General features: G+C 47.6%; 1 pseudogene; it reads left to right on the plus strand.

The window, feature by feature from the left end:
- Window positions 1-2,035: 2,035 nt before the first annotated feature.
- On the plus strand, window positions 2,036-5,215 carry LOC136487730 (UDP-glycosyltransferase 73E1-like; annotated as a pseudogene).
- Window positions 5,216-13,741: the final 8,526 nt, after the last annotated feature.

A 13,741-nucleotide genomic window follows, 5' to 3' on the forward strand; every position in this document is an offset into this window, starting at 1 on the left:
CATAACTATGTCATGATGAGTTGATGACAGCCCAACCATCGCGGAAGAGGAACCGGATGCTCTGACGTCAGCCGGTGAAGGCTCCATTCCGTCCGACCTCCTTGCCTCACTTCCTCGGCAGCTGCATTGTTTTATCTCTAAATAAGTTTATTATGATAGAAAAAATTAGTTTTTTTTCTGCCCTAAAGAAAGTTGTGCTTAGTTTTTTTTTTTGCCCTTTTTCTTCAAAACATGCCTATTTAGCTCCAAAACGAATTTCGTTTAGGTGCCGTTTGGATCCCTTTATTTTGTTAGAATTGAAATCTACTTAATAGATTAGGCTATTTGGTTTGGAATTTGAGATTCTATGACTTTCTCAAACTCACAAATAAGTCTATCTCAAATTCATGGGGTGGGAGATGAAAATGGATTCTATAAATCACTATGCTATAATTTTATTCTCTCCAACTTATAGCACACTCTTCAACTCACTTCCCTACAATAAAAATACAATGTCCTTTGTATGCCTAACAATAAATATACAAATATATTCTATATATAACTATATTATCTTAATTAATCTATGTCTAAATTATAATTATTAGAATAAATTCAATTTAAGCATCCAAACGGGCCCTTAGTTTATTGGCTCTTCCATCCAGGCTGCCTGCCTGTACTGTGAAACAACCCTTTGGACGGAGCAACGCATGAAGACCGATATGCCGTTACCTTACCTGTTCCCTTTCTCTGCAATTTCGAATGAGATTTTTATTTATAATTCAAGATGAAAAATGCATTTTATTTATAATTCGAGATGAAAAATGCATTTGCAGGGAAGTGGAATAAAAACCATTATGAAGCTCGAATCAGATTTTGATTCACAATTCAAGATGGAAAATGCATTTGCAGGGAACTGGAGTAATGATGTTCATATGTAATTATATAGTGCTCCACTATTCCTGCTATAACTTGTACTTGGGCTGCCAATAAAAGAAGTTGTACGCATCTAAATTGTTTAGGCTAGTCGATTAGGAATCATATTTCAGGTTGAGACTATTTTGATGGTGGAAGAAATGAGAAGATAAGGTCGGCTCTCTTCTCAGCTATAACTGGGTGGGCAACGAGTTTTAGATTGGCATTGCTCTCTCTACTGATGTTGAGCTTTTAGGCTTGGGTTGGGTGGGTAGGAGGCGGGATCGGGAGATGGGGTCAGGTGGGGAAGTAGTGGCGTTGGGCGTGGAGGAGACAGTGTCGGGCAGAGCGACGACGCCTGGCATGGTAGAGACGGGATCAGACGTAGAGAAAGTGCTAGGCGCGAGGAGGCGGCAACACTGGATGTGGATGAGACGGGATCGGGGAGTTGCCAAGAAGGGATCTGGTAAGGAGGAGTTAGGGTCGGAGTCAGGGAGTCACCAAGAAGTGATCTGGTGAGGACGAGTCGAGGTCGGGCCAGGAGGCAGTGGCACGTGTGGATGAGGCGTTGGACATGATAGGGAAAAAACCGGCGGAACAAAAAAGTCAAGGTCCACTAGTTCAACCGTGGCAATGAATAATGGGGAGGAGATTTGGGTAGCTAACAAATCTCCAACAGCCAAGTAGGTAGCTCGTTGAAGTATGATTTTTTTCTTTGCTTCGCTACTCAAATATAGAGTAGGCTCAGTTAGCCTGCCGAAGATGCTCTAATAGCAAGAAAAATAAGATGCAACACTTGTTTGAACTATGGTTTTGTTAATATTGAGCAAGGTTTTAAATCTCCTACTATAGCTATTTGAAGCAGATCAAACTAATTGTGTCTATATATAATTTAGCTGTTATATATAGCACAATCTCTATATACTAATCCTGGGTCCAAAAGCGGGCCGGCGAGCGTGGCCACGTCGCCTGCTTTTCCCGGCCGTTCGATTGGGCGCGCGGACGGTCCAGATCGGGCGATCCGCGGTCATTTTGCGAAAAACCCTTCATCTTTTCGGAAATCAACCCGCGCTCCGGAAGCTCTCAGAATATTTTGCAAAAAACACCTTAGCTTATTTGCAAATCAACCCGCAGTCCCGAACGGATGGGCTCCGGGTTGGCTCGTCCGTGGAGCGAATGGCGACGCGGGCGCCAGCCACCAGCGAGGCGGCGCAGCCCACGCGGGAGAGCCGAGCGCGGCCACCACCGCGCACCAGCCACCAGCGAGGCGGCGCAGCACACGCGGGCAACCCGAGCACGGCCACCACCGCGCACCACAAGATCGGGCGCCGCCCACAGACGAGGCTGCGCAGCGACCCGAGCACACCTGGATCTCCGCCGCGCGCCCAAGCAGTACCTCAAGCACAGATGCGCTGGTACGGGACTGACCTCAGGGGTGGCGGGGCCGGCGCCCTCATGCGCTCCGCCGCCGCCGCTGCAGCGACTTGCCGGCAGCTTCCGCCGCCCCGAACTGCTCGGCGGCGCCGGCACCGCCTGCGCAACAATCAACAACTACGCTGGTACGCCGACCGACTTTCTGCCGCTTCTTGCGGAAGCATCGGTGGTGATGGCCTGCTACTCCACTCGATGCGCCTTCTTCTCCAAGAGCTGCACACCGAGCTCATTCTTTGCAGCTGGGCGCCGTGGACACGTATGGCGGCGTGCTGGACTTCATTCCTTCCATTTTGCGATGAGCAATGAGCATGCAAATGAGTAGTATGCTTCCACAGTTCCACTGGACACTGAGCTCGAGTTCCAGCTCCAGGTCTGTCCCACTCCCATACTCGCTCTACCAACGAACTCAATGCTGGCATGCCTCATGGATAATGAAGCCAATGCGTTCGATGAAATGGCCACAAGGTATCCATTTCTTTTTCTGCATTTCTTCCTCTCAATTTTTTCTAGCTGATTTGTACATACCACATCTCTATCGTTACAGAGAAACAGAGATGTCATCGCCACCGCCGCGTGCATCCACACAATGCTCGCTGAGCTCAGGACAAGTTCACGGGATTCTGCGCCGGGCTTGCCGCAGCTCTCGCTGAACTCTGGGCTATTCTCGAGCAGCGGGTGCGGACGACGTCTAAAGGTTCGCCCTTGTTTATTCTACTTTGCCCTTAATTAGTTTGCACCATGATGTTGATCCCCAATAACATAGTGACCTATTCCCAATTTGGTTTCTCGCGGTGCTTCACTGCTTGGTGTGGTGTAGCATGATCTTATTGTACATGTCCACCTATTTCCTGTTACCCATAGATTGGCTGTGCTAGGTTTCGGTCGGTGCTCTTCTTGGTGCCCACATCTAAAATATGTGGTATTAGAATTTGTAATATTTGTGTATTAGGCATCCGCAAATAAGAAGGAATTGATACTTAGAATTAATCGAAGACAAATATCTATTTGCTTCTAGATCAGCCATCGTTTTTGTAATTGTCTTGGTTGTCCAGCTTCTTTGTTCCCATTTCTTCTATGTCGTGGTAGCTCACCATCCCACCTCTCTTAACTTGCTAACAGTCTCTCCAGCTTTACCTACTGCATAAGCAATGGATTCTATGTTCCTGAGATGACAAAGAACCCTCCAAATTAAGAAACTACCATGTATGGACTGATTAGATATACACCATGTTTCCCCTAATTACATTTGTAGTTAATTTTATTATCTACTGTCATTACGCACTTTCTAAATTCATTAGTTGTAGCGAAACATGGAGGATTGATCAATCGGCAAGAATAGCTCATTTGCTTTTCTGTGGTGGATTAAATTACACATCTCGTGTTTCTCATCCTGCCCAGTTGTCCTTGTGCATTCAAGGTCTTACAAAATCTTCATCCACTGGACTACAACAAATGTACTGTACCATGAGCAGGCACGCTCAATATCATTTAGTTCCACTTCGCTAAATGCCGTAGCCAGATATTTAGAAGATTAATCTCACGTCAACGAACATATCAGTTAGGCGTCTACGCCGTATATTTGATTAATTACTGGCCAGGAGAGCCGCGCTTCCGCAGGCTGGCTTGAACTATTTGTGTCACACAACAATTTGTATCTAGATCGAGACTAGTTGTCCGAAGCATAATCAAAGCAAGACCGCTCTTGCCGTCTTGTTGCTCCTCCAAAGGCTCAAACCAACACAACCTCTAACAGCAGCCAACAAGCCATGGCCTCAGCTAAGCAGAGCAAGAACATGCGCATACTTCTGATTCCATTCTTCGCCACCAGCCACATCGGCCCCCACACCGACCTCGCCGTCCGTCTCGCAGCGGCCAGGCCTGGCTCCGTCGAGCCCTCCATCGCCGTGACCCCGGCTAACGTCGCCGTGGTTCGGTCGGCACTCGAGCGGCACGGCCCCGCGGCGAGCGGCATGGTCAAGATCGTCACCTACCCGTTCCCGTGCGTGCACGGCCTCGCTCCGGGCGTGGAGAACCTCTCCACTGCCGGAGACGACGCGTGGCGCATCGACGCCACTGCCTTTGACGAGGCCCTCTTGCGGCCGGCACAGGAGGCGCTGCTCAGGGAGCGGTCCCTCGACGCCGTCGTCACGGACTTCCAGTTCTTCTGGAACAGCGGCATCGCCGCCGAGCTAGGCTTGCCGTGCGTCGTTTTCAGTGTCATCGGCCCCTTCTCGGTGCTCGTGATGCGCCTACTCAGCGGCGGTGCCGTTGTCGTTGACGGCGGCGGCTCTGACTCCTCCCATGCCGTCGCTGTTCCCGGGTTGCCGGGGCCAGAGATACGGATCCCCGTCAGCGAGTTGCCAGAGTTTTTGAGACGCCCAACGAAGGCTAGGCGCGGCGTACGACCGGTGCAACGCGGCGCGGGCCACGTGCTTGGGCGGCGCGGGCCACGTGCTTGGGGGCCTACGCTGCCATCTCGGGTGATCAGCTCCGGGAGCTGGCGCTCGGCCTGGAGGCCTCCGGGAAGCCGTTCCTGTGGGTGGTGAGGGCCGACGGGTGGGAGCTGGCGCTCGGGGAGAGGGGAATGCTGGTCAGAGGGTGGGCGCCGCAGACGGCGATACTCGCCCACCCTGCGGTGGGCGCGTTCCTGACGCACTGCAGGTCGAGCTCGCTGCTGGAGGCGGCGGCGGCCGGCGTGCCGATGCTGACGTGGCCGCTGGTGTTCGACCAGTTCATCGAGGAGCGGCTGGTGACGGACGTGCTCAGGGTCGGGGAGCGGGTTTGGAGCGGGGCGCGGAGCACGAGGTACGAGGAGAGGGAGCTCGTGCCGGCGGTGGCCGTGGCTCGGGCGGTGGGAAGGTTCTTGGAGCCAGGCGGGCCGGGGGATTAGTACAAACCGGTTTATCGGTGACCTCCGGTATTTTTTTTTCTACCGGTAAAGTGAGCCTTATAGTAGTGTTATTTTTTGTTGGATAACAGCATCAGGTTACCTAGTCTTTTGGTCAGGTAGTGTTTTTTAAAGAAAACAGTTTCTGTTTACATACCTTTTGTCTGTTTGTACCAGTAGTATTAAGTTGTTTTGTTTTGTCGTACTAGTATAAATACAGAATTTTATAATAGTAATAACGAGCACCGAGCTTCGGTTAGTTTTGCCTGCATTTCCGTAGGGGAGTGGCAGAGTGATTCATCACTTCACTTGGCAGTGGCAGAAAAGAGCAGGCTGGCGAGGGTCACAAGCGTGATTCGTAGCGGCGTGAAAAGATTGGCACGGGCACAGCCATAGTTGGCATTGGAAGCTGTGGGTCTGCCTCGACAAAGCGACCAGCCTTGCAGCCTTCCCTGTGCCGGGCACCAAATTTTTCTAGAGCGAGAGTGCAGTCCTCCAGCGCTGTTGAAGTGGTTGGCCATCGGTCCTCGCGCCTCACCCGCTCTGCTACTCCTGCTACCAGTGGGCGTCGACGAACCACGCGAATCATCGTACGTCAATGCTCGAGAGGAAGTTCAAATGTCAATTGCCTAGCCTGGTAGCAGTAACTGCGTCCGGCACTTGAACGTACTCGTCTGTTCAAAATTATCTAGCGCTTTTGATTTTCTTACAGCAAGTTTAATTTGATTTGTAGAAAATATGTGTAATATTTATATCTCTAAATAAATTTATTAAAAAACTAGATTTAAAGATCTTTCTAATGATACAATTATGTATCATAAATATTAATATTTTTCAATATATATTTTGTCAATGTTATTTCTTGAGAAGCGAAAACGATAGATATTTTGGGACGAAGTAGGAATGGGTACCCCTTCCGAAAAAAGGAAAATAAAACGTACGAATGCATACAGAGAAAGGGGAGAAAGAGCAGACCATCAGGCAGCAGCGGAGCTTCTCAAGCTTGCCATACACGGGGATGACCTTGATAAGAAACGAGGGTGCCTGTGCCTCGGCAAGTTGGCATCAAAACGACAAGGGCTTCAAAGCTGAGCAAGTTCCAAAGCTGTGCAAACTGCAAAGCTCCCTGACACGCACACGGTGCGGCTGCTCCATACTAAGGCCCCGTTTAGATAGAAGCCAAAAACCAAAAATTTTCAAGATTTCTCGTCACATCAAATCTTGTGGCACATACATAGAGTACTAAATGTAGACGAAAAAAAACTAATTACACAGTTAGTCGAGAAATCGTGAGACAAATCTTTTAAGCCTAAATAGTCCATAATTGGACAATTTTTACCAAATAAAAACGAAAGTGCTACAGTAGCCAAAACGCAAGGGCACTGCTACATGCTAGCTTTTGAATTATAGCGCTGAGTTCGGCGTCAAGAAATGTGGCGCCGACCTTGGCGGCGTTGAGGTACCGGCACGTCAATGTCAGCTAGAATCTTGACAAAGCACCTGCACGTCAAGATCTATGGCGCCGAGACGTGTTACCTCGACGTCAGAGCCATGAGTCCTGACGCCGAACCCAGGGTCCAAAATGAATTTACTTCTCCTGAAGAGCCAAATATAAATTTTCTTAAAAAAGGATTAAATTATAAAAAATTAGGCCTTTAGGAATGCTGCTGCTCAGCCACATCCAGCCACCTCGGCTCCTGTGCATAGCCGCCCCTACAGTGGTCGTATATCTGTGTGCAGATTTATTCTTTTAGTAGGGGTAGATTACATCTTATTAGACTATATTTTACTATGTCTGTTTGGACGTAAGTTCTGTATTTAATTGATGTAAATTAATTATTCATAAATAAGGATGATGAGAATTACTCGAACAATTATCTTATCATTTTTTGGCTTTTTTATTTTCTGTATATTTTATTTTGTTGAATTTGTATTTATTTCTGTTACATTTGAATTTCTTTCAATTTGCTTTCCATAGAACTGATCTGATCTGGTAAATTTTCTTTTATTTTTATTTGCAATTTGTATGTTTTATCTGTTTTTTTCTTTTGAATTTATTCAATTTGCATTTCATTAAAACAATCTGTTAAATTGTATTTTATCTGGTCCATTGGATTTGAATCTTGTGGTTTTTGCAAATCGGGTGACTGATGGCTTCAAATCACTCGATTCTGTCTTCTTTGCAGAATCAAGTGATTTTTAGCCCTGGCTCACTCGGGTGACCAAAGGCTATAAATCACTTGAGTCTGCAGTAGACAGACCCAATATTTATCAAAAAATATAATATTTCTCTTTTATACAAATAAAAAATCCATTTTATTTTGCTAACAAGCCCGAGCAGCCGTCGGAGTCGTTGGGCGGTAGTTCTTTAACTGAGTATACATAAGGACCAAATAAATATCTATATTATAATACAAAAGAAATCTGAAAAGTAAAAAAAGATCGCTAAATATTTCAGAAAAAAAGGAATAAAATTCATTAGCCATTGGCTCTAACGTTCACCCGATCAATCTATTTCTTAGATAAGAAAAAGAATCACATTAATAATAGGAACAAAGAGGATAAGGAATATAACAAGAATATATTGGAGATCAACTCGGAGGGCGAGAGTGCTTCGTAATCTTCAACCAGTTCTCTGCTTCAATATAATTTTCTGGAGTATACGCTATAGCTTGTTTCCAATACTCCGTGGCTTGATCAAACCAAGCTTTCGCAGTTTTCGAATCTCCCTGTAGCAAACAAGAAAGCACTAATTCTATTTAACAAAAGAAATACTGTGAGCGGCGGAGTGGATGTTTGATAGGCAATAATAAAAACAACAAAAAAATAGAAAAAAAATAATAGAAGACTAATCTTCTTAATTACATAAGATGTTATTAGAGAAGAAATTTAAGTACAAACAACATCATTACATTTAGCTAATTGGATTAAATTGCTAATTAAGGAGGTGTATTGGAGGGGCAATATTTCGGTAATGCTCAGGAGCGGGAGTCCGGACAGACGGATGCTGCTTTTTGGGCCTGCGCGATACTAGCCCAACAGGCCTGTCTCGTCTCCGTGTCTCCCCATCTCCCTCTCAAAAATATCTTTCACTCCCATGCTCGCCCATCGTGTGATGCTGCTATCTTCCCCGCCGCGCACCCCATCCCGCGCACCCCAGCTCCCCGATCCAGCGTCGTGCTCCATCCAGCGCCGTGCCCCCTCTATCACCGCGCCGCACTCCTTCCCCGCTACGCTCGCTCTAGCTAGCTCACTGTGTGCGCCCCCGCTGCTACGTGCCGTGCCCCGTCCCTTGCATGCGCCGAGGTGCTGTTGGGGGTGCTGCTGATGCCGCCGTTCCCCACCACAAGGTCGTGCCCACTGTCGACGCCGTGGCCGCCACAACGTGTGACCTCAGCAAAGAGACGTTGCAATGAAACCGCATGTTAACCGTATGTGTTTCAGACATTTGAGAGGTATATTGCAATTGTTTCATATGGATGTTGTAAAATTAAATTGGGGATGTTGCACATGTTGCAAGTGTTTTAGAGGCATGTTGCAAGCGTTTCAGAGGTTTGTTCAAAATATTTTATCTGTTCTAGACATATGTTGCAAGCATTCTGATATGGATGTTGCATATGTTTCGCACATATATTGCAACTATATGTTCCAAATGTTGCAGTTGTTCAGTCTTATGTTGTAGTAAGTGTTTTCATGTTGCACGTTGCAAGTGTTTTATCGAGATGTTGTATATGTTTCACACATATGTTGTAGTTGTATATGTTAGAGATGTTTCATCTATTTCATATGTATGTTGCATTCAAGTATTTCATGTTGTTCGAAGATTCAGGTTGTGCGGATGGTGACACGGCACGGGCGCCGGGGAATGGGGCATGGTGAGCTGACAAGCGGCGAATGGGGCGCGCCGGTGTCCTGCGGATGGGGCGCGCTCGGGGCTGGCGGTCAGGGCACGATGGAGGCGGGGTGCGCGTGCAGGGTGGGCCGATGTGGCAGAACCGCCCGAAATAACACGCTTACGGAGGTGCTCGTCTTCCATCAGACACTAAGCACCCCGAAAGCAAGCTACAGCGGGCGGTATCCGTCGGGCACACCCCAAGGGAGAACCCGAAAGGTCCATATTTTTCCCAAGGATCTAATAATGAGAACGAGTTACAATACTTATCCATTTCATACATCAAAGTTTCTTCCACTCTGCCTGGGAATCCCGCTGCAAGCCCTCCATGGCGATGGCGTTCATCAGTGCTCCGAAGGTCTGATAGTTCGCCGTGTACAGCTTCTCCTAAAGGATATAAGAAAGACCGCGAAAGAAGCGGTCCTTCTTCTTCTTGTCAGTGTCCACATGAATGTCAGCATACTGGGACAAGTGATTGAACTTATTCACATAGTACATTACTGTCATACTCCTCTGTCGCAGCTCCAGGAACTCAGTCAGCTTCCGGTTGATGACACCAACAGGAATATAGAACTCTCTGAATGCTGTGGTGAACTCCTGCCAGGTTGCTAGATGATCTAGCTGCTGCATGGCATGGAAGGTATCCCACCATGCACTTGCGGACCCCAATAGTTGCTGCGCTGCAAAGCACACTTTCTGCTCGTTGGCCACGTTGAGAAACATAAACTTATGCTCCAGAATGCGAAGTCAGTGCTCCGCATCCAGGGGCTCATCTGTCGGTGTGAACGTGGGCGGGTGGGTCTTGAGGAAATCTTGGTAAGAGGAGGGTCCCTCAGGATGGCGAGCACCACCCCCGTTCCCACCATTGCCCCCGTGGCCGCCGTGGGCGAAGCCAGCGATAGCTTGTGCCATTAACTCCATGGCACGGGCTGACTCTCGGTGAGCAGCCATCAGTTCCACAATCATCTCAGCGTGAGTCATCGGAGGCGGCGGTGGCGGTGGAGGAGCCAGAAGTGGAGCCCCATAGATATCAAAGATGTGTGCTTTTAGAAACAAAAATTCCAGCGTATATGCCTTAATGTGATGTTGATGGTTATTATTGTTCAATGATGCATCCCATCTATCTGTTATATTTTAAAAGTAGGTGACATAATCTTTGACCATTTTGTTTGATCCTATTAATTATATTCTAATCATTAGATCACGTAGCAACGCATGAGCATATATGTGATGCTGGTGATGTTTGTTATATATATCTTCTGCTTGTTTGGATAGGATGTAAAAAACAAATAAAAAGGCTATTTTCAGTCACTTTGCCAAGTGCCAAGGTCACAGCAATTGGCAAAGCTGGAAAAATGGGTGCTCGGAAAACCATTTTTCCAGCTTTGCCGAGTGCCATGACCATAGCACTCGGCAAAGAATTTTTTTTAAAAAAAATTCAAACTTTGCCGAGTGCCGGACAGAGAGCACTTGGCAAAGAATTTTTTTAAAAAAAAATTCAAACTTTGCCGAGTGTCGGTCAGAGGGCACTCGGCAAAGAAATTTTAAAAAAAATAACAAATCTTTGCCGAGTGCCTGAAGGGTTGGCACTCGGCAAAGAAATTTTGTAAAAAAAAAATAAAAACTCTTTGCCGAGTGCCTGCAGGGTTGGCACTCGGTAAAGAATTTTTTTTAAAAAAAATAAAAAAATCTTTGCCGAGTGCCTGCAGGGTTGGCACTCGGCAAAGAAAATTTTTTAAAAAATAAAATAAAAAATCTTTGCCGAGTGCCTGTAGGGTTGGCACTCGGCAAAGTGACCGTCAACGGAACCGGCGCCGTGACGGTCACTTTTCTTTGCCGAGTGTCCCCGGGGCACTCGGCAAAGCCTTTGCCGAGTGCCCAATAAAAGACACTCGGCAAAGAGGACTTTGCCGATCAAATTTTTGCTGTGTGTTCTTTGCCGAGTGCCGCACTCGGCAAAGGCTTTGCCGAGTGCAATTTGACCTTTACCGAGTGCCTCAGGCACTCGGCAAAGAACCTGAATCCAGTAGTGAATAGCCATGCCAATCACAATTCCTTAAAGAACAAGATCTCAGCTGCATGACTAAGATTTTTTTTGCAAAAAAGACTAAGATGATTTTGACAGTGTGCCTGTCGGTATTTCGAGTAAACACCAACGAGTAAATTTCTAATATTGCGCATCTGGCTCGGATGGTGTGCTAAGAGGACACGAGGTTTATACTGGTTCGAGCAAAATGTCCCTACGTCCAGTTCGTTGCTGTTGCTCGTGTTACTAGCACTGAAAAGTTCGTAGTAGAGGTTACAAACGGGCGAGAGAGGGACATGTCCCAAGTCTCTGGTGGAAAGAACGAACGGGTACCGAGAGCTCGGTCGCTACTCGGCTATCTGTTCGAGGTTCAATGCTAATGGTTTTGGTGTGATGCCCCTTAATGGGACGCACTGCTTTCCCTTTTATAAACCAAGGGAAAAGCACGGGTTACAACGGGAGAAAAGAGGAGAACGAGGGGGAGAGGAAGTCCTTCAGGGTCGTCGGGCCTCTCCTTTCCTCTGTGCGGGCCCCGCTGACACGACAGGTGGTGACAGGGACAGCTCCACGCCGGGCGCCTGTCCGCCGATGATGTCATGCCATGGCATTGTCAGCGGGTCGTGACGTTCCACTCTGCCCTGGCGGGCGACACGGCGAACCAGCGTGTTGATCAGCGGCCGTACAGGCAGTAGGCAGCATTGTGACCATGCGTCCGTCACTGTTGACGATGTGAGTTCCCGGGAATGACATGTCACGGGGACGGGTCATGTTGAGACTTGACCGCTCCCTGCACGATGCCAGAAGTTTGACCCTGGGTTGTACTTTCTGGCCCGTAGTTGTTGGTAGCGGCGTGAGCTTTCGTTAGGAGCCGTGCCTGAGGGATCAGGCGAGGCGGAGCCCGCCTTCAGACATCGGGCGAGGCGGAGCCCGCCCTCAGACGTCAGGCGAGATGGAGCCTGCCCTCAGACGTCGGGCTAGGCGGAGCCCGCCGTTAGAGGTCGGGCGACGCGGAGCCTGCGGCCTCAGTTTCGGGCAAGGCGGAGCCCGTCCCTAGAGGTCGGGCGAGGCGGATCGCACGACCTTGAGGTTGGGCGAGGCGGAAGCCCACCCTTAGAGGTCGGGCGAGGCGGAGCCCGCGGCCTCGGTGTCGGTTGGAGCTGTAGTCGCACCTTTGACTGCCTGGATGGATTAACGTATAACGACCATTAGCCCCTCCTCTTCAGATACCCTAGTATTAGTCCCCGACAATACCCCACAATTTACCGGCGAATTTTGAATAGTTATATCTCTTTTGAAAGCTTATGATTGTCACTAAAAAAGTGAGCCCGTGCTAAATGATGGTGGACTAGCTAGTTTATCTAATATTATCATATCGTCAATTAATTAAGATCCGAGACCGAACTCATCACTGCAAGTCAAGCAAGCTATAGTAGTAGTACAGATCTCAGATGAGTTATAAAAGAAGATACGGATAAGATATGTATTCGATCGATTCTTTGCAATACGACGACACAATGACTAAAAAAATAACACGAGAGAAGTGCGTTTAATTTTGAATCTGACTTTCGACTGGCCTGTTTGGTTGGCTGGTTCGTATCATTGCTGGCTCGTTTATGTAAGAGAGAAGTACTGCTAGTTGGTTCGTGAAAACAGTATCCATGTGAGGGGGCTGGCCAGCCAGCCCAGCCAGCCCCAGCCCAGCGATCAGGCGCAATTATGTGTCTTGGTCTTCACAGAGAGTTCCGGCCGCTGGCTTTTGCAGCTTCTATTGAGGAGGCGGCCTTTGTGCAGCCTTTCTGAAGGAAGGAGAAGGCTCGTGCAACAAGGAAGCTCTACTCAACTCTGCTTCGTAGAGAAACACGCGCGCAGCCATGGTACGTGACTCAAAACTAGTACGATTACCTTCTATCTCTCTCATGGTGAAAACGTACTCGCTGGACTTTTATCAGCCTGTTCGGGAGGCCATATCGTATCGTGGATTATTTACTGCTGGCTGATTTGGTGTGAGAGAAAAACACCGTTCCTGGCTGGAAATTTACGATCGTTTACGAGCAACGGCATAAATCAACGAAGCTGCTCTGGTTGTCAGTTTCTCCTTTTCACTTTATTTACAAAGCACGGCACCGCTTCCTGAGTTAGTACTTAGGGCGTGTTTAGATCCAAAATTTTTTTGAGTTTGGGGTACTGTAGCACTTTCGTTTTTATTTAGCAATTAGTGTCTAATTATAGACTAATTAGGTTCGAAAGTTTCGTCTCGCGATTTCTCACCTAACTGTGTAATTAGTTTTTTTTTTCGTCTACATTTAGTACTCCATGTATGTGCCGCAAGATTCGATGTGATAAGTACTGTGTAAAAATTTTTGGTTTTTGGATGGAACTAAACGGGGCCTTAGTACCGCTTACCAGCACCTATGGAATGCAGACCTCTTTTCTTTAGTGAGTCATTAAGTTTGTACCTGTGCAAACGGACTCTAGACCAACTGGCGTTCGAGACACCCGGGTTCGACTCGCAGAGGGATCAGATTTGCGTCGCCTGGACAAGTATTTCCGTTCAAAATGAATGGAAATGGGGAATCTCCCCTTTCGAAAAAAAAAGCTTGTACCTGTAGTG

This window comes from Miscanthus floridulus, chromosome 10 (assembly GCF_019320115.1).
Source record: "Miscanthus floridulus cultivar M001 chromosome 10, ASM1932011v1, whole genome shotgun sequence".
Lineage (NCBI taxonomy): Eukaryota > Viridiplantae > Streptophyta > Magnoliopsida > Poales > Poaceae > Miscanthus > Miscanthus floridulus.